Source organism: Dromiciops gliroides, chromosome 3, assembly GCF_019393635.1.
Source record: "Dromiciops gliroides isolate mDroGli1 chromosome 3, mDroGli1.pri, whole genome shotgun sequence".
NCBI classification, from domain to species: Eukaryota; Metazoa; Chordata; class Mammalia; order Microbiotheria; family Microbiotheriidae; genus Dromiciops; species Dromiciops gliroides.
In genome coordinates this window covers 199,548,404-199,575,645 of record NC_057863.1, presented here as the reverse complement: position 1 = coordinate 199,575,645, position 27,242 = coordinate 199,548,404, and the positions used below count along the sequence as shown (strand labels likewise).

The 27,242-nt window shown below is 36.6% G+C and overlaps 1 pseudogene; it reads right to left on the bottom strand.

Annotated features, from left to right (window-relative positions):
• Positions 1-26,548, bottom strand: part of LOC122747335 — a 31,843-nt pseudogene extending 5,295 nt beyond the window's left edge.
• Between the last annotated feature and the right edge of the window lie 694 nt (positions 26,549-27,242).

Below are 27,242 nucleotides of genomic sequence, written 5' to 3'. Positions count from 1 at the left end.
CTTGTCTAATTCATATCCCCTTAGATGGATTGTCTACCCACTGAGAGGCTGCCATATTGGTGCCAGATTTAGTGCAGACATTAATAAATCCCTACTGGCAATTTAGAACTTCAAAGCGAAGTGATCCACCTTCTCAGTACCAGGAAATGCTCAGTGCTACTATTAAGGTCAGAATAGGAATATTGCATTGCAGCTTTGTGAGAATGGACTGGAGAAAAGTGAGCAACACAGAGACCATGGTATTCATGTAGTCCATTTAAATAGATGAGAAGTGCATGACCTACAGTTCTGACTACTTGAATGGATAAAAGAATATAGATATAAGAGATGTAAGACTTTCAACTAATTAGATGAGGGGATGAGAAGGAATGAAGAATCAAAATATTACTATGAGGGTTGAAAATGTGTAACAGTGAAAAACCAAATGATGCTATCATGACCATATTAGAATATCAGAATAGGACTTTAGTGGAGGCTATATATTGGAATATATATTGTACTATAATAATAATTATTATTATATACTTCACTTAGACTGTGTTATTGAAACACTTGAAACTCTGAGTTTGGATTATGCAAGTTATCTTTTCAGACAAAAATATGTCTGTAAAGTTCCTAATATGGGCTCCAAGAACAAATAATAATGTCAAAAATATGTTTCTGATAATGGAACCATTAATAAATTAATTAATAAAGAAAGAAAGAAAGAGAAGGATAATTTGTGAGAGGTAAACATGTGAAGTTACTTAAAGGAAAGAAAAAGATCCAAGCATATTGAATTGAACAATGCTTACCAACAGATTTCCTTCTGTATATCACAGAAAATGCAAAAACAAAACTGAATGTTTGTTAAATGTGGGGCTATATATTTAAAATTTTATCAGTAGTAGAGATCAAATATAATCTGAGTATCTTCCTGGCTAAAACCACTACTGATTCTATACATAATTTCATCTTACTTGTCAGACGACAAACTAAAAGAAAGTATCCTACTATACCTACTATTTACAATGCACACAGTCATTAAGGTCAGATGTTAGGATACTAATAGCTGCTCTGTTCTAATATCACTATTCCAGAGATTTAAATGAATGCAAGATTTCTGCTTTTTATGTTATGTATAAGAGCAAAATACTTGATTTAGTTGCATTCATATAATAATTCAGACAGGGCCCAAGTCCCCACTATTCAGTCCTGAGCCTGCTGAAATACATTCTATAGGTTCAATATACTTTTTAAAACATTACTTCATTTTTCCTCACAAATATCAAGAGAAAAAGGTGGCATCAGGCAAGCTACTTTCTACATCTATATTTTGATATTTTCTGCTCCTTACTTGGATACTGAATTATTTTTCATTTATAGACCAGGTTTACAATGGCTATTGACAGTGCAGTTAAGAGAGTCTCTACTCCTTTTAGGACTTACCTTTATATCCTGTCATGAGAATCATGTTTATAGTCATAGAAGGGAAATGAGCCCCTCAAAACATGGAATAGTCAATGCCATCACTGAATTTATTTTTGTTATTTATGTTGTTTTTTAGTGCGGGTTCTTGGCTTTATTGATTGTGGCAAATAATTTGTGAGAAGCTTTTGGAAATAAGAAGTGTTTGCTCACAAGTGCTATCATTCTTACTTAGTAGGCTCAGAAAAAATGAAGAAAATTATTTGAAATGTTATATTGCTTTAATAAGATTATTTTCAGATTTACTATTTTTGGGGAGTTGTTTTTTACTTTCACCACTTGACACTCTGACCAAGCTTACCTTGATTACTATTCAAGAGAAGTACTTGGCTAAAGTACATTCACACCTTTATATGACCATGAAATTCCAATCAAGATAAAGAATATCTACCCAGCAAATTGTTATTTCTTTGAAGTTGATCCATACATAGGGTGAGGGCAAAGATTAAGCCCAGCTTTCTAGGAATTATAAATGGTAGAAACAGCTTTAAATGAACTGGTCTTATTCATTTTAATGGAGAAGGCAATATGAGGAATAAATATGTTTTAAAGAAAGAAGCAATTTTAAAACTCATTCCAGAGGAATGTAGTATTATTTGAGGAAAAAATTCCCTCCATTATACATGTAGAATAGTATCTTAAATATGATTTGGTCATGCTAAAATATCAGGTCACACAACATACATTCACTATCATTATCATCTCAGTGATCATGGGTGATTTTGGGCCAACTGCCAGACTGGCTCCATTCACTGTTTTGATGAAAAGATTGGTTTTCTATGAGCTTCTTTGTTCAGGAAGTTCACTTCCTCTGATGCAATAAAGTCCCTGGTATTGAACCTTCCTACTCACCATGGGGTTTATCTGTTTTCCGGAGTTAATGAGCCAAACATGAGTTCCTAGTTACTGTTAGTGTCTTCAGGTTTTAACATTTCATTGCTGTCAGGAATTATGGGCAGTAGATTTAATTCTTTAAAATTATCAATTCAGCTTATATAATTTGCATTTATCATATGTATGATAGGTGATCTTTTTTTTAATTTAAAATTTTATTCTTACTTTTCTTAGGATAATAACTGGAGCTAACTCCTCCTAGCCTTATAGTGAATGTTAAATCACATAATTCTTGTTGATATTTGTATTGAAGTAACTCCTTTTATTTAATATATATATATGTATATATGTGCACACACATATTATACATATATAATATGTGCATATATACATAAGGTATGTATAATATATGTATATATACATATATATATATAAAATATGTTTGTTTCTTAACCCAAGTTCAGACTCTCATTATATCTTGGTTCATAGTAGTTTTATAAATAGTCTTATGATCTTATTACTAGCCTCCAGTGTCTGCTCTGTGATACATCATTCATAGAGCCACTAAATTAATTTTCCTAAAAGAGAAGTCTGAATATAGAATTTCCTTGCTTACAAAACATGCAATAATGTCTCCTATTGCCTAGAAAAACGTATAACATCTGTCAAAGACTTAATGACCTCCAAATATGAATCTACATACTTTTGATTTTATATCAAAACATTTTCTTTTAGAACTTCAAAACTTAGTGACACTGATCTTCTTGCTGCTCTTTGCATATCATATTTCATTTCTAGGTTCAATGCTTCTTTACTTACTGTAGCTACTACTTAGAATGCTATGAGTCCTTGCTTCCCCTGGTTCATTCTTGCTGTCTCTCTCTCTCTCTCTCTCTCTCTCTCTCTCTCTCTCTCTCTCTCTCTCTCTCTCTCTCTCTCTCACACACACACACACACACACACACACACACACACACACACTACATCATATGAGATATATCTCTCTTATACATTATATGTGTGAAGATAGACAGACAGATAATCAACAGCAGACAATAGTAACAAAGTCCTTTGGCTCTCATATGCTAAAATTGTAATGGGAGACAGATATGCAAACAATTTCATTCTCATACCGGCAATGGCCTTTTTGGTCTATGTCCTCTGCGAAACGTCTTCTGTTCTCTTTCGTGTACAGTCCATAATATCACATAATTTTAGGCTTCAAATGGAACTCAGTCACCATTCATTTCAACCAATATCCACAGTATAATCTTCACTACATGTTATTCAATAGGAATGAAGTTTTGCTTAAAACCTCCCAGTGAAGGACAGCAAAGTAGAACCTAAGATTGTTCATTTAATTTTGGGATAGTACTTATTATTAGGAAGAACAGGTGCTTGTTTGTTTTTTCCTGAAATATTTGTTTCTTGGGAACTTGTTGCTCCTAATTCTGCTTTACTTAAAAAAAAAAAAGCAGAATAAGTTTAATCCTATCACATAACATGATCTCCAATTCCCCATACACCAAGGCTTCTCTTTCCCACCCTAAATATTACTATTTTGTTTTATCACGAAACCTATGGCTTGATCAAGGGAATTTCCTAAACAGCATTATCCAGAAATACATAAACACATGGTCTAACTCAGGCAGACTAGAGGATGATTTTCACTTCTTGTTTTCTCAAAGTTGTCTCTTAAGGCAATCTAGAATATATTAGTTTTTGTTTGGTTGTAAAGCCAACTGATTGACTCATATTCAATTTACAGCATATAAAAAGCGCAGATGGTTGTCAGATAAACTTCTCTGTAATGTCACTTTCCAGTTAGCCTTTGAGAAACCAAGATTTTGAACCTAAATTAAAAAATTAAAAAGCTTTTCAGTTGTCCCTTATTCAATTTCATCTATTTGATTCAGAACAATGCTAAGACCACTTAGACTGTGATTAGATGTTACACTCATCTCTATAACATTGAGAGCTTTTATTCTTGAAATTAACGGATTTATGTAATCATGTCTAATTACTAATGTAAATACATAATAAAATAATAAGTATTTGATAAAACAAACAAAAGACATGAAAAGGGTCAAGTAAAAATAAATAAAGATTTACTATGTTTATCTAACATGAGATCACTGTGACTAATATAAGGTATATGAATTTCTTTTTTATAATCCTTAGTGATATAAAATTTTACTCATGATTATTATGTTTCATTATTTGGAAATACATACTACTTTGACACAGCAAGTTGAAAAATCTGGTTTCCAAATTTTCATTTCAGTACATAATTTTAATGTATGTCATAGATGAAAAATATGTCATATAAAGATACATGTATCTGAATGGATACTGTGGAAATTTATTTTGATTTGGGGAACCTGCCTTTGGGCTGAGATTGGAAAGCCTAAGGCTCTCAGGGTCTCTTCTGTGTGGGAGGGGCTGTTGCCCCTCCCCCTCTGCTTCAGCTGAGCCAGAAAGCCCCATGGGCTGTGCAAGATGCAGGGTCAGACAGCTGTGGGGAAGAAGGCCCCAGCTCCCTCCTCCCTAAGCGGAGGTATCTGAGAGATGCTGGACTCTGGTGTGGCCTGTGCTGGGGTCTGTGCTGGGGCACGTGAGGCTCTAGTGCAAGCTCCCCCCCACCCCAGCTGCAGACCTGGCTGGAGGATTAGCTTTGTCTGTTCGGGCTCAGGAAGCCCTGAGATTGAGTGAAGAGAAGAAAAGGTATATATAGACCTGGGTGCTAGACTTAGAGAGGACGATGAAGAAGATGGACAAGAAGAGGTCAAGAGGCTGCTGAAGAGATGGCAAAGGTTGGAGAAGACAGACATGGGGCTACAAGGATGAAGGACAAGACGAGAAGGACTAGGAGCAGAGAAAAGAGAGTCAGAGGGCAGACTGACGGAGCAGACAGACAGAAGGTTGGTGAGAAAGAAACATAGGGGTTCAGCGGCAGTAAGGAGGGGAAAGTTAGAATCAAGGGGATTTACAAAGTAAAAGGGGCTCAGAAGTTAGAATACAGTACCTGAGTGCCCTAAGGCAAGAAGCAGCTAAGGCCCTTATTTTATTAAAGAAGTTCCGCACAGTAGGTGGAAAGAGATGCAGTGGAAAGAGACGCACCACAATGCAGTCAGGTTGTACAGTTTATTTCCCTGTATTCTAAATTTTAAATAGTATCTCATAAATAAACTCTGCTTTGATTATTTAGTTAAGAGGCTTCTTAATCTTTAGCTTATCAATTTGGGAGCAGAGTGGTGGAACTTTATAAATGGCCCATACTAAGTTAACATCAGTCAGATAACCAAATAGTCACAGTCCCAGATTAAGTACCCCAGTCAATTTAGCCCCCAAAATTAAGCTAGTAGGTCAAAATATTTCTACAATACATAGATCCATCATTTCTGGACGTACTAACTCATGATATTGTTTTTCAACCTAATTTAAAAATTGCAAATATGTTTGGTGAAATTTTACTAGAAAATATGCAACCCTCTAGTTGTTTTTTACAATTTAAGCATGAACTGTTGTACTTTAATGTTCATAAAAATGGGTTGAAAACTTGCTAAAACATTTCATTAAAAAAAGAAAATGTAAAGAAATTAGACACTTCTGTTTGCAAGAGTGTTTTGAGTGAATAATTTAGTTTTTAAATTTTACTGGTGACACATTATTTTTGCCAACAAAATCCTATGAGGATGGACATGTTTCCAAATATTTTGTTTATAATATGCCTATTCTATATTTTAAGTTTCATTTGGCTAATTAAATGTTTACATATGTAGTAAAGTGTCAACTTCTATATCTTATTTTTATTTCTTCATCTTAAATCATCACTATTACCTTTTACCTGTACTTTTTACGGACGTTCTTAAAGTCACTTTCTTTTTTGTTAATATTAGTTTGGTTAAAATATGACTCAAATCTACTCTTCTTTACACATGCAAATTGCAATATGTCACTGTATTGTGAAAGCAAGCAAATAAGCTAGGTTAATTCACACCTCAGTGAATTATCTTGTACATCTCCTTAGTAGTACACATCCTAATTTGAATATGATTATTTGAGTCTATCTAGGTTCTTTGAATCTAGAGTGATATTCCATGCATATGCATACACACATATATCATGGGTGCATACATATACATAGATATATACACACACACATACATACATATACACACACTTACATGACTATGATGTAATTAAAAGCAATATAATTTACACATAATAGATATCAGTTTCATGTCTAATCATCTTTTAAAATTATTATTATTATACAAAGCTTTCTTCATTCCAAAAATTAAAAATAAATATATTTTTTAAATTATAAAATAAAGTTGTACAGTCGGGTTCCCAGTCTCATCATTCACCTTAAACTGCTTTCTCTAAAGTGATTAGTATCTCTTAATTGCCAAATTCTTTACCTTTTCTGTGGCTTATGGCTTTTTTACCTCTCTGTAGCCTTTGAAATTGTTGACTACAACTCTTCTTGACATTTGCTTCTCTCTAGGTTTTCATGAAGTAGTCTTTCTTGTTATAACTATTATCTCTTCTTTTTCAGCCTCATTTGCTAAATCTTCATCACTTCAGGCAGGTCTTCTAAGAACCTTCCTCAACCCTCTATAATTTATCCTTGATGGCCCAATCAGTTCTCTACAAATTATGTCAAGTTTATTTTTCCAGACCTAACTTCTCTCTGATCTCCAGACACACTCAATCTCCAAGGATGTTGATCATCTTGTCTGGATGTCCTATAAGTCATCTTAATCTGAACATGACCAAAAACTAAACTCATTATTTTTCTGCCCAATCTACCTGCTTCCTAATTTTCTTTATTATTATTATTTTTATTATTGTTATTGTTATTATTATTATTATTATTGGTGAGGCAAATGGGGTTAAGTGACTTGCCTACGGTCCACACAGCTAGTAAATCTCAAGGATCTGAGGTCAGATTTGAACTCAGGTCCTCCTCGATCAAGGGGCTGGTGCTCTATTTCATTGCGCCACCAAGCTGTCCCCTTTTCCCTATTATTATTAAGGTCACTTGTCACTTTCCCAAATCCCTTGTATGTAATCTAGGTACCATCAACAAAGTCCCCTTTCTCACCTTCCCCTATATTCAATCTGCCAACAAGGCCTACTGATTTAGTGGTCTTCCTAAATCACAGTTATGACCATGTCACGCCTCTACTCAATAAAACTTACTGTTCCCTATCACTTTCAGTGTCAAATATAAAAGCCTCTATTGATATTTGAAGCTCCTCATACCTTTTTCATCACACCTCCTTACTGTATTTCATACAAGATATTCTATTTCCTGACTCTGGAGGGTTTTTTGTTTTTGTTTTTTTACTGGTTATTCCATGTACAAAATACTTCCCCTTTTTGTCTCTGCTTTCCTAGCATCCCTGACTTGCTTCAATATGATCTAAAATTCCTGCCTTCCATGGGATGTCTTTCCCAAGCACCCTTATTCTAGTGTTTTTCTTCACTGATTATTGCCAATGTAACTTCTTTATAGCTTGTTTGTTCATAGTTGTTTGCATATTTTCGTCCGCATTTCACTGTCACTTCCTGTAAAATTTACTTTGTGTGTGTGTGTGTGTGTGTGTGTGCGTGTGTGTATTCCCAAATCCATAGCATGGTGCATGACATTTGTAGGTTCTTAAATGTTTATTGACTACTGACTGCTGGAAAGATAAGAGGTGAAGGAATCAAAAGCCACATTTAAAAAAACGGGTTTCTTGCAAAGAGAAAGGACACCTGTTTCAAGAGCCTGAGGGAAAGCAGAAAGAGTAGAAGGAGTTAGGGTTTTTGAGTTGGAGAAAAAAAAGTAGAAGAGAGGATTTCATAACAAATGACCTCATTTTTTCATTAAAGGTCATTACCTGAAGAGGTAGAAGTGAAGGAGGAAGTGAAGTTTGTTGACAGAAAGAAAATGTAATGAAAAAATTTTAAAGAGAAAGAGAAAATCAGCAGTGGATACTACCATTCATATTTGCTTTCTTTCTTTTTTAGGTCCTTTGCCTTTCATTGCATAAAAATCTCCTTTCACTAAGGCCAATAGAAGTTTTTCCTTGAGAATCAGAAAATATCAGGAATGCTATTTATTCTAAAACATGCAAACATAACAGGATCAGAATATTCCTTTATCATGTGTCAATATATTCACGGACTTTGTTATATATGAAGTGTTTCTTCACTCTTTCTATTCTCTTTCTTTTTAACCTTCTTTCTTTCTGTCCTACCTTCCTCACTTCATTCTTTTTTCATTTTTGTTTGTTTCTTTCTTTCCTCTTCTTTCTTTCTTCTTTCTTTTTATCTTTCTTTCTTTCTTTCTTTCTTTTCTTTCTTTCTTTTCTTTTCTTTCTTCTTTCTTTCTTTCTTTCTTTCTTTCTCTATTCCATGCCTTTCACTATGGCCCTCCATGCTGGTAATGCACTTCCACATTACTCTCATTTCTTAGATCCATTGTTTTTCGCAACAGTTTGCTCAAAGGACACTTTGTGGATGAAGTATGTTCCTGGTCCCTGAACTTATTTTAGTTTCCGGAATATTGGTTTCCCCTAGTGATTTACAAACTTTTTGAGTGAAGGAATTCTTACATCATTGTCTTTGAATCCTCAGTACCTAAACCAGTACAATGCACACAGTAGTCACCTAAGTAAACACATATGGGTTAATTGATTGATCCTGATCATCATACACTTAACTAAAAGGTATAAAATACATACAAGATGAGACTTCACTTACTGTTGGCTGACTATATTAAAGGTACTTCATTTCATAAAGTAAAATCATTTTTACAGACAAAATGATAACAAAAATTTTCCACGCATTAGTAAAAATCATAAAGTCCTTGACAAAGAAACATACCATATTGATGAATCTTCAATTTTTTGTCAACATAAAAATATGCTTTAAGTTTAATTCATCTGTATTCAGATACCATCAGTTCTTTCTCTATAAATGGATTCCAATTTTCATAAACTCCTTCAGAGTTATATTGCATCAATTGCATTGCTGAGAATAACCACGTCCTTCCCAGCAGATCATCTTACCACTGTTGCTATTAATTTGTATACTGTACAGTTCACTCTGATTCGTTCATGGAGGTCTTTCCAGGTTTTCTTAGAGCATAGTTCATCATAACTTTTATATATACCTTAAACTTGACCAAAGAATTTTCTACACAATATCCCAGCAAAAAGGTACCATGCTTTTGCCACTGTTTTTTTTTATATAAGTATTTTATTAGTTTTCGTTACATGTAGAGACAGTTTTCAACATTTGCTTTTTTGAAATAAAAGTATTTTATTATTTTTCCAGTTATATGTAGAGATAGTTTTTAGCATTTGTTTATATATAGATTTCCATTTCAAATTTTTCTTCCTCCCTCCCTTCCCTCCCCCCATTCCTTAAACACTGGACACACACACACACACACACACACACACACACACACACACATATATATATATATATACACACACATGTTTATATACATAAACATAACAACATTAAACATATTTCTTCATCAGTCATGCTATAAGACAAGAATCAGAGCAATAAGGAAAAACCTTAAAACAGAAAAACAATAGCACCAAAAACAAAAAGAAAGATTATGGAAATAGTATGGTTCAATCAGCATCCATATTCCACAGTTCTTTTTTTCTGGATTTGGAGAGCCTTTTCTATCATGAGTCCCCTGGAGACTTTCTTGTGTCATCGTACTGGTGAGAAGAATCCAGTCCTATTACGATTATCAACAGATTGTTGATGATACTCTGTATAATGTTCTGCTCATCTCACTCATTATCAGTTCATGCAAGTCTTTCCAGGTTTCTCTGAACTCCTCCAGCTCATTATTTCGTACAGAACAATAGAATTCCATTACATTCATATACCACAACTTGTTCAGCCATGTCCCCAACTGATGGCAACCCCTCAATTTCCATTTCCTTGCCATCACAAAAAGAGCAGCTATAAATATTTTGAACATGTCGGTCCTTTTCCCTTTTCTATGATCTCCTTGGGAAAAAGAACCCAAAAGTGGTATTGTTGGGTCAAAGGTATGCACAGCTTTGGGCATAATTCCAATTGCTCTCCAGAATGGTTGGATAAGTTCACAGCTCCAGCAGCAATGCATTAGTGTTCCATTTGTCCCACAGCTCCTCCAACATTTATTATCTTCCTTTTTGTCATTTAGCAAATCTGATAGGTATCAGGTGGTAACCTCAGAGTTGTTTAATTGGCATCTTTCTAATCATAGTGATTTAGAGCATCATGTGGAAATAGATAGCTTGATTTCTTCATCAGAAACTTCCTGTTCATATACTTTGACCATTTCTCAATTCGGGAATGATGGATTCTTATCAATTTGATTTAGTTCCCTATATATTTTGGAAATGAGGCCTTTATCAGAAGTACTGGCTACAAAAATTGTTTCCCAACTTTCTGCATTCCTTCTAATTTTGGATGCATTACAAAACCTTTTTGATTTAATGTAATCAAAATCATCCAGTTTTGCATTTCATAATATTCTCTATCTCTTGTTTGGTCATAAACTGTTTCGTTTCCAAAGATCCGAAAGGTAGACTATTCCTTCCTCTCCTAATTACCTATGGTATCACCTCTTATGTTTCTAAATCATGTACCCATTTTGACTTTATTTTAGTATAAGGTGTAAGATGTTGGTCTATGCCTAATTTCTGCCATACTATCTTCCAGTTGTTCCCAGCAGTTTTTGTCAAATACTGAGTTCCTATTCCAGAAGCTGGAGTCTTTGGGTTTATAAAACACTACATTACTAATGTCATTTACTACTGTGTCTCCTGTGCCTAGCCTATTCCATTGATCCTCCACTCTATTTCTTAGCCAGTGCAGATAGTTTTGATGACTTCCACTTTATAGTAAAGCTTCAGATTGGTAAGCTAGCCTACCTTCCTGTGCATTTTCTTTTCATTAGTCCCCCTTGATATTCTTGGCTTTTTTTTTTTCTAGAATAAGTTTGTTATTATTTTTCTAGCTCTATAAAATAATTTTATGTAGTCTGATTGTATGGCACTTATAAGTAAATTAATTTAGATAGAATTGTCATGTTTACTATATTAGCTGTGGCCGATCCATGAGCAATTGATATCTTTCCAGTTATTTGGATCTGATTTGATTTGTGTGAAAAGTGTTTTGTAATTGTGTTCATAGAGTTCTTGGGTTAGTATTGGCAAGTAGACCTCCCAAGTATTTTATATTATCTACCATTACTTAAAATGGAATTTCTCTTTCTATCTCTTGCGCTGGACTTTGTTGGTCTGTATAGAGGTGCTGGTGGTTTATGGGGATTTATTTTCTATCCTGCTACTTTGCTAAAGTTGTTAATTGTTTCAAGTAATTTTAATTCATTCTCTAGGATTCTCTAAGTATATCATCATATCATCTGCAAAGACTGATAGTTTTGTTTCCTCCTTGCCTATTCTAATTCCTTTAATTCATTTTTCTTCTCTGATTGCTGAAGCTAACATTTCTAGTACAATAACAAATAATAGAGGTGATAATGGACATCCCTGTTTCACCCTGATCTTATTGGGAATGTCTCTAACTTATCTCCGTTACATAGAATGCTTTCTGATAGCTTTAGGTAGATACTGCTTATTATTTTAAGGAAAGGTCCACCTATTCCAACACTCTCTAGTGTTTTTAATAGGAATCGGTGCTTTATTTTGTCAAAAGTTTTCTCTGTATCTATTGAGATAATCACATGATTTTGCTTCTTTCTGGCTGCTTGGAGTATTTTCGCCTTCACCTGATAATTCTGGAATTTGGCTACAATATTTTTTGGAGTTTTCCTTTTGAGGTCTCATTCAGGAGTTGATCAGTGGATTCTTTCATTGGTGATTTTATCCTCTAATTCCACAATATGAGGGCAATACTCTTTGATAATTTCCGGAAGACTGTGTCCTAGACTCTTTTCTGATCATGTCTTCAGGTAGTACATAATTCTCAAATTGTCTCTCCTTGGAGCTATTTTCCCAGACCACTTGTCCTTTCCAATGAGGTATTTCATCATTTCTTCTATTTTTTTCATTCTTTGGATTCCTTTTGAGTGATTCCTGCTTTCCTCATCATTTCATTAAACTTCATATCTGTCCCTAATCAAAATTTTAAGCCGATTGTTTGTTTGTTTTTTCAGTAATTCTTTGCACCTGCCCTTTCCATTTAGTCAAATTATATATAATGTATGTATATATATATATGTATATATGTATATATGTGTGTGTTTGTGTATAGATATGTATATATACATGCATATGTATACATGTAATACATATATACACACACACACACACACACACACATATATATATATATATATATATATAATATATATAGATATATATATATATGGGGGTGGGGGGCAATGGGGGTTAAATGACTTGCCCAGAATCACACAGCTAGTAACTTCAAGTGTCTCATGCTGTATTTGAATTCAGGTCCTCCTGAATGCAGGACCAGTACTATATCACTGTGCCACTTAGCTGCCCCCAATGAATTTTTAAGGAGTTTTTTCTTCCCTTAATCTATGTGCTTCCTTTTCCAAGCTGCTGATTCTTTTTTCATAAGTTTCTTGTGTTGCTTTCATTTTCAGCCCCCAAGTTTGTATTTTACCTCTCTCATTGATTTATTTTGTAGCAATGGGATTAAGGGACTGCCCAAGGTCACACAGCTAGTAGTGTCAGTGTCTGAGGCCAGATTTTGAACTCAGGTAACGTCCTGAAGTCCAGGGCCAGTGCTTTAACCACTGTGCCATCTAGCACCCCTCAACTGATTTTCAAAAACCTTTTTGAGCTCTTCCAAGAAGGCTTTTTTGATCTTTAGACTATTTATCTTCCCTCTTGAGGCTTCACATGTAGCCAATTGAGAGAATTTTCCTCATCTTATTTGTGTTTAGCACTTCTCTCCTGAGACAGAAGCTCTCCATGGTAAGAGCATCATCTTTTTATTACTCATATTTGACTTATGCTTTTAAGTTGAGGTTTATTCCTAGGGGCACAAGAGTGGACTGTTGCCATTGTCTTGTGCTGGGTGGGGGGGGTTTGAAGGGCCTGTCATTGGCTTTTTACGCTGAGGCTCTGTGAGTTGTGCATCCCTCACTACCCTGGGCTTGGGTCCCTGGGCTGGCTCCAGGTACTGGGATGGCCAAGCCAGTTGTGCCTCTCCTGTAGTTGTTCCTCCAACTGGTAGCCTGCCCTTTCTGCTGATGCTGTTGCAACTCACAATGGGCCCACTGCTCCATCAGCTTGCTGAGCCAGGATAGAGGGGGCCTCAATTGCTCCTCTGTGGCCTAAGCTTCCTGCTGACTTGACCAGACACCCTCCGTGCGGTGCTACATGGTCTGAGCTTTGCCGTGCTCTCCTTTTGCCTGAGTGAAACTGACCTTTCCTGAAGTCTTCTAATTATCTTAGGTTGGAAGATTGTGTTTCTTTGTCTTTTGTAGGTCTGTCATTTCTGAATGACAGAATCAATTTAGTGGCTTGGTTTAATGTTATTCTTTGAGAGAAACTTGGCAGAACTCAGTCAAATTCCTAGCTTCTCTCTCCCATCTTGGCTCTGCTTTTTTTTCATTATATTCAATAATCATAACTGTTTTCTTCCATCCTATTCCCTCCCATGATATTTACTCTATTTTCTATATTATTTTACTCTGTTCATCCTCAAAAGTGTTTTGCTTTCTGACTGCACCCTCCCCTGCTCTGCCTTCCTTATTTCACTCTTCCTCCTTATCCTCTTCCCCTCCTACTTTGCTGTAGGGTTAGATAGATTACCATCCCAATTGGGTGTTCATGTTATTCCCTTCTTGAGCCAACTGAGATGAGGTTAAGGTCTTTGAACTAATTACGTGTTCTAAATTTCTTCCTCCCTCCCTCCCTCTTCAGCTCTACCTGATATCAAGCAATTCAATATAAGTCATACATATACAGTTATGCAAAACATCTTCACCTTCCCCAAAGTGTTTGGATTTTTACTGCTCCCTCCCCCAGTCAGGCGTTCCTTCTTCCCCTCTCTCCCCCATTTATCTCCTTCCCCTCCACTTTCCTCCTGGGCAAAATATATTACTATTCACATTTGAGTATGTATGTTATTCCTCTTTGAGCCAATTGGGATGATAGTAAGGTTCACTTCAGTAACCAATTCCTTCCCCCTTTTCTCTTCCCCTTCACAAGCTTTTTCTTATTTCTTTTATGTGACCTACTTTCCCTCAGTCTAACTCTCCATTTTTCCTTTCTCACAGTGCATTCCTCTTACCCTTTAATTTATTTAAAGGTTTCATCATGGGTTAGCTAGGTGGCACAGGGGACAAAGCACCAGCCCTGGGCCAGGAGGCCCTGGGCCCAAATCCAGCCCAGACTTCAGCCACCCCACCCTACCTGCCTGACCAAAAGCAAGGATAAACCAAACATAAATGCTTTATAGATATCATACCTTCATATTCAGTTCAGACCTGTGTCCTCTGTCTAAGTGTATTCCTTTTCAGCAACCCTAATACTGAGAAAGTTCTTATGAGTTAGAAGTATTATCTTCCCATGTAAGAATGTAAAGAGTTTAATCTGTTAATATCCCTAATGATTTATTTTCCTGTGTATCTTTTCATACTTCTCTATGGTCTTGTATTTGAACATCAAATTTTCTATTAAGTTCATGTCTTTTCATCACAAATGCCTGCAAGTCCTCTTTCTCATTGAAACCCCATTTTTTCCTCTGAAAGGCTATACTCAATTTTGCTGGGTATGTGATTCTTGGCTGTAGTCCCAGTGCCTTTGCCCCCTGGAATATCATATTCCATCCCCTAAGGTCCTTTAATGCAGATGCTGCTAAATCTTCTTTTTTCCCATATGGTAGCTCACAGTATTGCATTCCTTTTTTTCTTGCTGCTTACAATATTTTATCCTTCAACTGGGAGCTGTGAAATTTGGCTATAATATTGATGAGCCCTTTCTTTTGGGATCCCTTTGAGGAGTGATCAGTAGATTTTTTCATTTCTATTTTACCTTCTGCTTCTAGAATATCAGGGCATTTTTTTCCCTGACAACTTCTTTGAATATGCTGTCTAAACTCTTATTTTGGTCATGGTTTCAGGTAGTCCAAACATTTTCAATTTATCTTTCCTGGATCTATTTTCCAGATTAGTTGTTTTTTTCCAAGGAGATATATCATATTGCCCTCTATTGTTTCATTTATTTGGATTTACTTTACTGTCTTCTTGGTTACTCGTAAAGTCACTAGCTTCCATTTGTTCTATCCTAAATCTTAGGCACTTATGTTCTTCTGAGAACATTTTTACCTCCTTTTCCATTTGGCTTTTCAAGTTGTTGACTATTTTTCTCATGACTCTCTTGCATTGGTCTCATTTCTGTTTCCTTTTTTTTTCTCCTACTTTCTCTTCAAAGTCGCTTGTGAGTGGCTTCCATGGTCTGAGATCAATTCATATTTTTCTTGGAAGTTTTGAATATAGGTGCCCTGAAGTGGCTGTCCTCTTTGAGGGTGAACCTTGATCTTCCTTGTCACTAAAGAAACTTTATATAGTTCTCAACTTCTTTGCTTGCTCATTTTGGCCATCTTTTCCTTGATTTTTAATTCCTTCTTTTAGGTGGGGACCTACTTCCAAGTTACACTGTCCCAAGCTTCAGAGGGTTCCAGGTGTTTCAGTTTGAGGAAGGGGCAGGTTTTTCTCTGTCCTGGCCTGTTCTCTGGTTCAAAGATAACCTCAAGCCAACTTGCTAATTAATCAACCAGCAAAATTTTGGTGCTGTGGTTTTTTAACTCAGATGAGCCTTCGCTCCTCCCCCACCTGGGCATCCCACCATTCAGATTTCTTGTGATTTGCCACTGGGGTGGATAGCCAAATTCTTCCTTAGGTCCCTGCAGACACCCCTGTATTTTCCCCCTAGTCCCTGTTCAGGCCTCTCACCTGACCATAACCAAGTGCCAGAAGATGCCAGTGCTACAGCTGATTCAGAGCCTTGAATTTAAGTTTCTCTGTGCAGTCTGCCTGGGCTGTTGGTGTGGATCATGGGGTTTGGCTCTGCTTGCAGTTCAGCATGGCCCTTTCTAAACTGTCTTTGGCTGTATAATAATCTCAGCCTCTCTTTTATGGGTTTTGCCACATCAGGTTTTGGATTTGTTTTTTTTGCTCTTTTGGGGTAATTGTGTCAGGAGCTCTGTTCATTTAATGTCTTTCCTTACCCCTTTACATCGTGTTTTGCTCTCCTGGCTCTTTGATTATTAATGCAAATGCATTATAACCCATGAGAAGCATGTTTACTAAAGTTTTATTTTGTTTGCGTTTTGTTTGTTTGTTGTTTTTGTTTTGTTTTTATTACCAACAGGGAGATTTCCAATTCAGAATGCATGGGAGGAGGAATTCTCTTTGATAGTGAGTTTCTTTAGATAAAGCTAGTGGAAGATACTATTATGCTTACTAAATCTAGTCCTGGAAAGTAAGCGTATCTGTACTCTCTTAAATTCTGAAGCTACATCATAACCTCAGTCATCATCAGCATTCAATTGAAATTAAAGTTATAATAAGAAAAGGGAAAGAAAAAAAGTGGAAAAAAAGAGAAAGAGAAAAAGATAAAAGTGATAAAGAGAAAGAGAAAGCACATTACAACTCAAAAAATATCAGTTTAAGTTCTGGCTGTTTTACTTAATTTATAGTTGTTTGACCTTGACCAAGTTATTTTGCCTTTATGTTTCTGTTTTCTTCTTGTAACATTAAGTGAATATTATTTTATTTCCTCTATGAAGTTTTGTTGTGAAGAAAGAATGCTGTAAACATTAAACTGTTACATAAATGTGAGTAATCTCATATAGTTTGCATGTGATTTAGATTTGAATTTTCTGTACCTTCCTTTCACTGAAAGGGTCAGCAATTAACACTAAGTTATTTGACTCAACTTTACTCCCCCTCTATCTCTTTATTTTAGGTTTTTCTGTTTCTCTGGCCAACCTTTGCCAACACACTCCCTAGTAGGATCACAGATATAAACCAGGATCACAGCTTGAAGATCAAAGATTTATAGATAGTAGGGAACTTGAAGGCCATCTAGTTTAACTCCCTAATCTTTGCCAGCTGAGGAAACTGAGACTCAGAGGGATTAAGTTTCTTGACCACAGTAATATAGTTAGTAAGCAGCTATATTGTGTCAGACATAACTCCAATAAGCCAACTTATTTAGTCTTAGGGCTGGAAAGAAACATAACACGTGTAGACAACAGGACACAATAAAAAGTACTTACTCAGAATAAAGTTAAAAAGCTTATAATTCCTGGATTCAAAATTCTGATGAATTACTATTCTATCTGCTCACTCATAGTCACCATTACAAATGGAAACTCTAGGTCAAGAATATTTTTCTCTGTGATTTTTGTACTCTGATAACCCTTCAGATAATATTTTTTCCCATAATCAATGTTCCTTTATTTCATCAATCATTGAAACTTTAGTCCCTGGGATAAGCTAATCCTAAGGGAACTTCCCCTTACCTCTTAAGGAAAATTAGTCAGGCCTACATAAGCTATGTGCTGCTCCTACTTCAGCAATAGCATAATGAACTGAGGCCTAGGTCTGGAAATATAAAGTGTGATGCCCCACACACACACTCTCCCACTGTATCACGATAACTCTCCTTAGGCTGCTTCCTGTTATACTAAATCCAACAAGAGAGTCAAATATTATGATCCAAAAAGATGGGAAAAGAATGGCCAAGAAATATTGCAGCAATACATATTTGTTTTTTGAGCCAGGAAGGGCTGAGCATCTTATTTCAAGAGCTAAGCTATTTTGGTTCATGAAGTAGACAATTATATTGCCAAAGATCATCATGAAAACCATTCATATAAATCAATCTATTTTATAATTTTGCAAAAAATGCCAGAAAAATCAGAACCTACTCCACACAAGTAATTGTTGAAGGTCAACAGCTAGAAAATGGCAGATGTGGGACTAGGACCATCTTTATTGAAATTTTGTGAATTGCCACAATCAAATCAACCCTGTTTGCATGCTGTTGAAAGAAAGAGAAAACATTTGGTATAGTGTGGAGCTGGTGGATTGTAGCATATGGCAAAATAAAACTTTAGCTGCATATAATGTTTCAATGCATTTCCTAGGGAAATGTAGCTGCCAAAAAAGCTAATTCAATCTTATTTCATTACTCCAGGATCGTGACTACACTGGTAATATTTTTCTTATCTCCATTGATTTAGATATGAAACACCTCTAAATTTTAGTAAGGGTTCTTCATAAGTTTATTTTAGAATAACAAAATTATTAGTTATCTTATTATTGTTTTTAGTACTATGATTAGTTCCTGATAACCATCCTACATGAGAATTTAACTAAGCAGGTCCTGAAAAGATTGTCATACAATTCATTTCTGCCCAGATTAAAAGATTTTACAGCCTGCTAGAGGCAAAATTTTGTTACAACCACCTTCAGCAACCCAGAATCATCTCCATGCCATGATTTGCTTTCAGAGTAAGGTCTGAGCAGAAGAATGAAGGTTTTTGGAACAATTGACAAGTATAACATTAACAACAGGTTAGCATTCTGTATCCTATACTAATTACAAAACATCTGAGCTCTTTGCATAGTATTTTAGGAAGAATGTCTGTAAACTGGGATTAGCAAAAAAGAGTCAATCAAGGATGTTGACTCAAAGACATGTCAAGTGGAAGAGTTGAAATAGCTGCAAAGCTTAGCCTAGAAAAGAGATTTAGAGGAAACATAATATGTATGTATTATCAGATACTTAAAGGATTCATTTGGTAAAGGAATTTCTGTAGATTTTCTTTTTCTATTTAGCTAAAGAAAGAAGATCTAGAGTAGTAGATAGAAACTTACAGGGAATACAGTTTTGGCTATCTATAAATAGCACCTGTGTTTCTATTTCAGTGATCTAAAATATGAAAAACAGTTGTTTTGTTTTGGGTTATTTTTTCTAATTTTAAGGAAACACATTATTATCAGAAGCCGTGGAGCATAATGAAGAAAAGACTGGCCTTGGAGCCAAGATGATGTGAATTGTACAGACATATATACACACAATTATGTATAATGAGCAAGAACTATTTTAGGATGTTGTAAGGGGATTGAGCAGATAGTTTGTCTAGATGAACTAATGTCTTTTCACTCTAAGAAGACATATATACATACACACATGTGTGTGCATATGTATATTTGTACATGTATGTATACATGAGTGCATATGTGTATACCTATACCTAAATCTATACCTCTCTCTCTCTCTCTCTTGCTCTCTCTCTCTCTCGCTCTCTCTCTCTCGCTCTCTCTCTCTCACTCTCTCTCTCGCTCTCTCTCTCTTTCTCTCTCTCTCCCTGTATATAAGCAAAGTCGGGCTAGGTGGCAGTAGCGATGGACATAATCGAAGCCTGGTTTAATATAATTTGGAATGGGTACCTTTATTCAGGTAAAAATCACAACTGTTTCATGTCTGACTCTTTGTGACCCTACAGACCATAAAATGCCAAAACTGTCATGTTTTCTTGGCAACAATACTGAAGTTCTTTGCCATTTCCCTCTACAGAGACTTGCCCAGTATCACAGAGCTAGTAAGTATCTGAGGCCAGATTTGAACTGGTCGTTCTGATTCCACTTCCAACACTCTATCCACTAAGCCACCTAACTGCCTTAAAAATACTCATGAATAGTATCCAGAAATACTTACATGTACTTATGAAAACTGAAGTAAAAAGAATGGGGAGACATTATATGTGTACAAGCTTTTTGAGCATTGCCAAAATTAGTCATTCTGTGAAAGAAGAATCAGGACAAAAAGAAAAAAAAATACTCAAGAAAAGCAAACAAAGAAACAACAAACACAACAACAACAACAACAAAACAAAAATGGTATGCTTTGGTCTGCATTGAAACTCCATAATTCTTTTTCTGCATGTGGAGAGCACTTTCCATCATGAATCTTTTGGCATTGTCTTGGATCATTATATTACTGAGAAGAGCTAAGTTTGTCACAATTGATGATATAATGTTGCTATCATTGGGTACAATGTTCTCTTTGACCTGCTCCCTTCACTAGGCAACACACCAGACACCCACCAGAAGAATTTGCCCCAGTGCCTCTGAATCTGCTGCAGCACCAGCGTCTTCTGAAACTGATTGCTGGGGTTGAGGGGTGTTATGTGCAGGGGTACCAGTGGACTTGGGGAAGGATTTGACTGTCCCACCCCAGCAGGGAACCAGGAAGAAATTCTGAGTGGTGGGAAACCCAGGTGGGGAGGGGAACAGGGGAGCAATCTCACTGGAAGCTGAGAACCACACCACAGAAAGCTTTGCTGGTTGGTTGCTTAGTAAAGTAGGCCTGAGGTTATCTCCAGACCTGAGAACAGGCCAAGTGAGATTAAAGCCTGCCCCCCCCCGCCCCCAACCCAAAACACCTGAGACCCTCTGAAGCTGAGAACAGGAGTGGAGCCGAGAAGCAGCCCCCCCACCCCCCACCCCCAGAGCAGAGTTTAAAATCAAATGAAAGTGAGGCCAGGCAGGCTTAGAAGAAACCCAACCATCCCCTGGGCCATGCTGTAGCTTGAACAGTGTGTCCTGGAAGCAGCACCATACTTTAAGAAGGAGTTAAAAGCCAAGAAATAGTAAGCCAGGATGAGTAGGCAGAGAAAGCAGAAGACCATCGAAAAATTCTTTGGGGGTAAGGTAGACCACAATACAACCTAAGAAGAAGATAATAACAGGGCCAAAGCTGCAACATCCAAAACTTCCAAGAAAAATATATGAACTGGTCTCATGCTATGGAAGCTCTCAAAAGGGACTTTGAAGAGAAAGTAGGAGAAATAGAAAGAAGATGTAGAGAAAAGGAGGAAAGAGTGGAAAGGGAAATGAGAGAGATGCAGGAGAGTCATGAGAAAAAAGTCAACATTTTGAAAAGCCAAATGGAAAAGGAGATTAAAAAACTGTCTGATGAAAATAACTGCCTAAGAATTAGGATTGAACAAATGGAAGCTAGTGACCTTATGTGAAACCAAGATACAGTAAAGCAAATCTAATTGAATGAAAAAATAGAGGGCAATGTAAAATATCTCCTTGGAAAAACAGATGATCTGGAAAATAAATCTAGGAGAGATAATTTGAAAATCATTGGACTACCTGAAAACCATGACCAAAAAGAAATCTTAGACACCATCCTTCAAGAGATTGTGAGGGAAAACTGCCCTGATATTCTAGAAGCAGAAGGCAAAATAGACATTGAAAGAATCCACCAATCACCTCCTGAAAGAGATCCCAAAAGGAAAACCTCCAGGAATATTATAGCCAAATTCCAGAACTCCCAGGTCAAGTAGAAAATACTGCAAGCAGCTAGAAAAAAGGAATTCAAATACTGTGGAGCTCCAATAAGGATAAATCAAGATCTAGCAGCTTCTACATTAAAGGACCGAGGTGCATGGAATATGATATTCCAGTGGGCAAAGGAACTGGGACTTCAGCCAAAAATCATGTACCCAGAAAAACTAAGCATCATCTTTCAGAGGAAAACATGGGATTTCAATGAGAAATAGGTCTTTCAATCATTTGTGATGAAAAGACCTGAACTGAATAAAAAATTTGACTTTCAAATACAAGATCCTGGAGAAGCATAAAAAGGTAAACAGGAAAAAGACTTCATGAGGGATATTGAAAGATCAAACTGTTTACATTCCTACATGGGAAGATAATACTTTGGAATCATGAGAACTATCTAAGTAAGAAATTCAGAGGCAGCTGGGTGGCGAAGTGGATAGAGCACCGGCCCTGGACTCAGGAGAACCTGAGTTCAAATGTGACCTCAAACACTTGACAATTGCTAGCTGTGCGACCCTAAGCAAGTCACTTAACCCCAATTGCCTCACCAAAAAACAAAACAAAACAAAACAAAATAAAAAAGTCTTCACAAGACATTTACAGAAGACAGGGCTGAAGTGAATATGAAGGGATGATATCTGTAAAGCATTTATGTTTTGTTCTTTGTAAGGCAGACTGGGTGGGGTGTCTTATGTCTCGGTCTAGATTTGGGCTTGGGGCCTCTTGGGTCCAGGGCTGGCACTTTGTCCACTGTGCCACCTAACTAATCCATGATAACATCATTAAAATAGGGTTGAGGTGTAGGAGGCATAAACTGGGGGAGGGAGAAGGGGAGACATGGTCTGGGGAGAGGTAGTTCACATGAAGGAAACAAGAAGAAAGCTTATGGAGAAGAGTAGAAGAGGAGGAAGGAGTTGGGGAGGGAATGAACATTAATATCATCAGAATTGGCTCAAAGAAGGACTAACATACATACTCAAGTAGGTATAGTAATATATTTTTGCCCTGTGGGAGGGGAGGGAGAAAAGGGGGGAGAAGGGAGGGAGGAAAGGGCAGATTGGAGGAAAAAGCAATAAAAAGGAAACACTTTCAAGAAGATGAAGATGTTCTGCATTACTACAACACTATGACATATTGAATTGCTTGATCTCATAGGGAGGGTTGAGGAGGGAGGGAGGAAGATAAATTTAGAACACAGAATTAGCTCAGGGACCCTGATCTCATTTGAGTGGGCTCATGGAGGGAATAGCTTTCATACCCAATTGGGAGGACCAATCTATTTAACCCTGCTGGAAAATAGGATGGGAAGAGAACAAGGAAGGAAGGGTGAAAAAAGGGAATGCAGAGCGAGGGAGAGGATAGTCAGAAGTAAAACACTTTTGAGGAAGAATAGGTAAAAAGAAGATAGAGTAAATGTCATGGGAAGGGAGTGGGATGGAGGGAAATAGTTATGATGATTGATTATAGTGGCAAAATGTATGGTACCTACTTTGCTGGGCTGTTATGAAGAAAATTCTCTGTCAAGCTTAACATACTATATAAAGGTTATGATGAACAGGATACTATCAGGAAAACCTGGAAAGACCTACATGAACGGAAGCAGAGTGCAATGTAATGTATACAACATAACAGCAATAGTGGGGGATGATCTCTTGGGAAGCATGTGGTTATTTTCAGCAGGGCAATGATCCAATATAATCCTGAAAGACTTATGAAGATTGCAGCCCATCTGCAGAGAAAGAACTGATAGTATCTGAAAACAGATGGAACATATTTTAAATTTTTTTCATTTCCTCTTTGACAATTCCTTAATCTGAAGTTTGTGTTTTTTGACAGTTTTCTCTCATAACTAGCTAATATGGGAATTTTTCCATGACTACTCATGTTTAACTTATTTTGAATTCGTTGAGTTCTTGTGGCTAGGGGGTGTGAATGGAAGGGGTAAGAGAAGTTGGAACACAAAGTTTTTTAAAAATTGATGTTAAAATTTTGATTTTACATATATTTTGGAACAAAAATTCTATTCAAAATTTAAAAAGTTAACTTGTGATGTGTTTTATCAGTTTTCCTCTTCCTAATATGTCTGATTTAGCTGAACTTGGGTGCACTTACTTATGTGTATTTCTGAGAAAAGTTCTGGGTGCTAGGTTCCTCCTAACTCTACTATAATGTTTATATTCTCCTAAATCCCTGCCTTTTTTTTAATTAATAAAGTATTTTATTTTGTTTCCGTTACATGTAAAGATAGTTCTCAACTTTTGTTTATACAAGCTTTACAATTTCAGATTTTTCTCCCCCCCGCCCCTCCCTCCCCCCTCCCCTAGACAGCAGGTAATCTGATATAGGTTATATATATACACATAATAACATTAAACATATTTCTGCATTAGTCATGTTAAAAGAGAAAAAATCAGAGCAATGATGAAAAACCTCAAAATAGAAAAAAACAACAGCATCAAAAACAAAAGAAATGGTATGGTTCATTTAGCATCTATACCCCACGGTTCTTTTTTTTTTTCTTGGATTTGGAGATCCTCTTCCATCACAAGTTCTCTGGAACTCTTCTGTGCCATTGCATTGGTGAGAAGAATATAGTCCATCACAGTAGATCAACACTCAATGTTGATGATACTGTGTACAATGTTCTTCTGGTTCTGCTCATCTCACTCATCATCAGCCCACCCAAGACCCTACAGGTATCTCTGAACTCCTCCTGCTCATCATTTCTTACAGCACAATAGTATTCCATTGTATTCATATATCACAACTTGTCCAGCCATTCCCCAATTGATGGGCATCCCCTCAACTTCCAATTCCTTGCCACCACGTAGAGAGCAGCTATAAATATTTTTGTACATGTGGGTCCCTTTCCCCTTTCCATGATTTCTTTGGGAAAAAGACCCCAAAGTGGTATTGCTGGGTCAAAGGGCATGCACAACTTTATCGCCCTTTGGGCATAATTCCAAATTGCTCTCCAGAATGCTTGGATCAGTACACAGCTCCACCCACAATGGATTAGTGTTCCAATTTTCCCACAGCTTCTCCAACATTTATTATTTTCCTTTTTTGTCATTTTAGCCAATCTGATAGCTGTCAGGTGGTACCTCAGAGATTTTTAAATTTGCATCTCTCTAATCATTAGAGATTTAGAGCATTTTTTCATATGGGAATAGATAGCTTTGGTTTCTTCACCAGAAAACTGCCTGTTCATATCCTTTGACCATTTCTCAATTGGGGAATGACTTGGGTTCTTATAAATTTGATTTAGTTCCCTATATATTTTAGAAATGAGGCCTTTATCAGAACTACTGGCCATAAAAATTGTTTCCCAGCTTTCTGCTTCCCTTCTAATTTTGGAAGCATTGCTTCTGTTTGTACAAAATTTTTTAATTTAATGTAATCAAAATAATCCATTTTGCATCTTATAATATACTCTATCTCTTGTTTGGTCAAAAACTGTTTTCCTTTCCAAAGACCTGATAGGTAGACTATTCCTTTCTCTCCTAATTTACCTATGGTATCACCTCTTGTCTAAATCATGTATCCATTTTGACCTTATTTTAGTATAAGGTGTAAGATGTTGGTCTATGCCTAATTTCTGCCATACTATCTTCCAGTTTTCCCAGCAGTTTTTGTCAAATACTGAGTTCCTATCCCAGAAGCTGTAGTCTTTGGGTTCATCAAATACTACATTACTAGTGTCATTTACTACTGCATTTCCTGAGCCTAGCATATTCCATTGATCTACCACCCTATTTTTTAGCCAGTACCAAATAGTTTTGATGACTGCTGCTTTCTAGTAAAGCTCCAGGTTTAGTACCGCTAACCCACCTTCCTGTGAATTTTTTTTCATTATTTCCCTGGATATTCTTGATTTTTTGTTTTTCCAGATGAATTTTGTTATTATTTTTTCTAGCTGCATAAAATAATTTTTAGGTAGTCTGATTGGTATGGCACTGAATAAGTAAATTAATTTAGGCGGTATTGTCATTTTTACTATATGAGCTCTGCCTATCCATGAGCAATTGATATCTTTCCAATTATTTAGATCTGATTTGATTTGTGTGAAGAGTGTTTGGTAGTTGTGTTCATAGAGTTCCTGGGTTTGTCTTGGGAAGTAGACTCCCAAGTATTTTATATTATCTACTGTTACTTTAAATGGAATTTCTCTTTCTATCTCTTGCTGCTGGACTTTGTTGGTCATGTATAGAAATGCTGATGATTTCTGTGGATTTATTTTATATGTCCAATTTTAATTTTTAAGGCATTGTTTTCTTCAGTAAGATTATGCACCTTTTTTTCCATTTGGTGAAATTATGCACTTTTTTTTCCATTTGGCCGATGAATTTTTTAAGTAATTGTTTTCTGCAGTCAATCTTTGTGCTTCCTTTTCCAAGCTGCTGATTCTTTTTTCATAGTTTTCTTGTTTTGTTTTCATTTCTCTCCCCATTTTTTCTTCTACCTCTCTCAATTGATTTTTAATATCCTTTTTGAGCTCTTCCAGGAAGGCTTTTTGTTCTTGAGACCAATTCACCTTCCCTCCTGAGGCTTCACATGTAGGCAATTTGAGGGTATTGTCCTCATCTGAGTTTGTGTTGGCTTCTTCCCTATTGATATAGAAGCTCTCAATGGAGAGGGCTCTTTTTTGCTTCTTACTCATCATTGCAGCTTATTTATTTATTTTTTAAGTTGAGGTCTGCTCTGGGGGCACCAGGGTCCCTGTTTTGGGCTTCTTGTGCAGGGGTATAGGTGCTGTGTGACTGGTTTTTTACTCTGAGGTCTTTATGGTGTGTGGAGATCCCCCACCCTGCACTTCCTGTCTGGGTACGCTTGGCCAGCCAGGCTCCCGCTCCCGGCGTCCATTCCCGCCTGACCCGTTCGTGGCCCTCCTGGCCGGTGCAGGTAGGTTTTTCCACTGTCCTTCTTGGCCACCAGATTTTTGAACCAGGTTCCAGGGGCCTCAGTTTTTCAGCTGTGGCCCGCAGCTCCTGCTGACTTGCCCTGCCCCCCTTGGCGCTGGATTGCTGCCCTGCACTGGGCCTCCCTTTTGCCCAAGTCAGACCGACCTTTTCCTGAAGTCTTCTAAATTATCTCTGGTTGGAGGACTGTGTCTCTCTGTCACTTTGCAGGTTCTGTAGTTTCAGAATCCGTCCAGAGACTTGATTTAATGTTCTTTTTGAGGGAACAGAAGGAGAGCTCAGGCAACTTGCTGCTTCCTCTCTGCCATCTTGGCTCCACCCCCATCCCTGCCTTTCTTGAATTAAAAAGAAAACATTTTATAAACCTTTAAAAGAAAAAAAATAAAACAAAATCAAATGATATTCTACTTTTATATGTAAGTATATGTGACTTCTCTTAGATCCTTTAAATGAGTAGTATGACAGGCAAAATAATAAATTTATTTGAGATACTAAATATTTCACCTCAAGTTTTTACCCCCAACTAATATTTTGCTTTGAATTATACAAAATGTTAAAATAAGCAAAAAGATCCTATTTTACCTCATTTAGGATCCAAAAATCCTGAGATGATTGAAATATATCTATCAGTCCATTCA